Genomic DNA, 301 nt, shown 5'->3' on the forward strand with positions numbered 1-301 from the left:
GTGGTGTGGGACTGAATGGAGCGTTTAGTGGGGTCAGGTCGGGGTTAGTGTGGGCTTGGAGGTGAGCTGTGGGACTGGGTTTGGGACTCTGGGGGGCAGTGGGATCTGTGTATGGGTGTTAGCAGGGCCTGGGGGTGATGTGTGGGGCTGGGTGGGTGAGATCTCGGGGCAGTGGGCTCTGGGGGGTTGCGTCAATCGGGTCTGATGGCGCCTGGCGGTGAGCTATGGGGCTGGGGATCCCTAGGGACCGGCGTGGGGCTCGGTGGGGGGGGGTTGTGGGGCCGCGCGGGGGGGGGGGGGG

This window comes from Terrapene carolina, unplaced genomic scaffold, assembly GCF_002925995.2.
Source record: "Terrapene carolina triunguis isolate 2854851 unplaced genomic scaffold, T_m_triunguis-2.0 Scaffold596, whole genome shotgun sequence".
In the NCBI taxonomy this organism is placed as follows: Eukaryota; Metazoa; Chordata; order Testudines; family Emydidae; genus Terrapene; species Terrapene triunguis.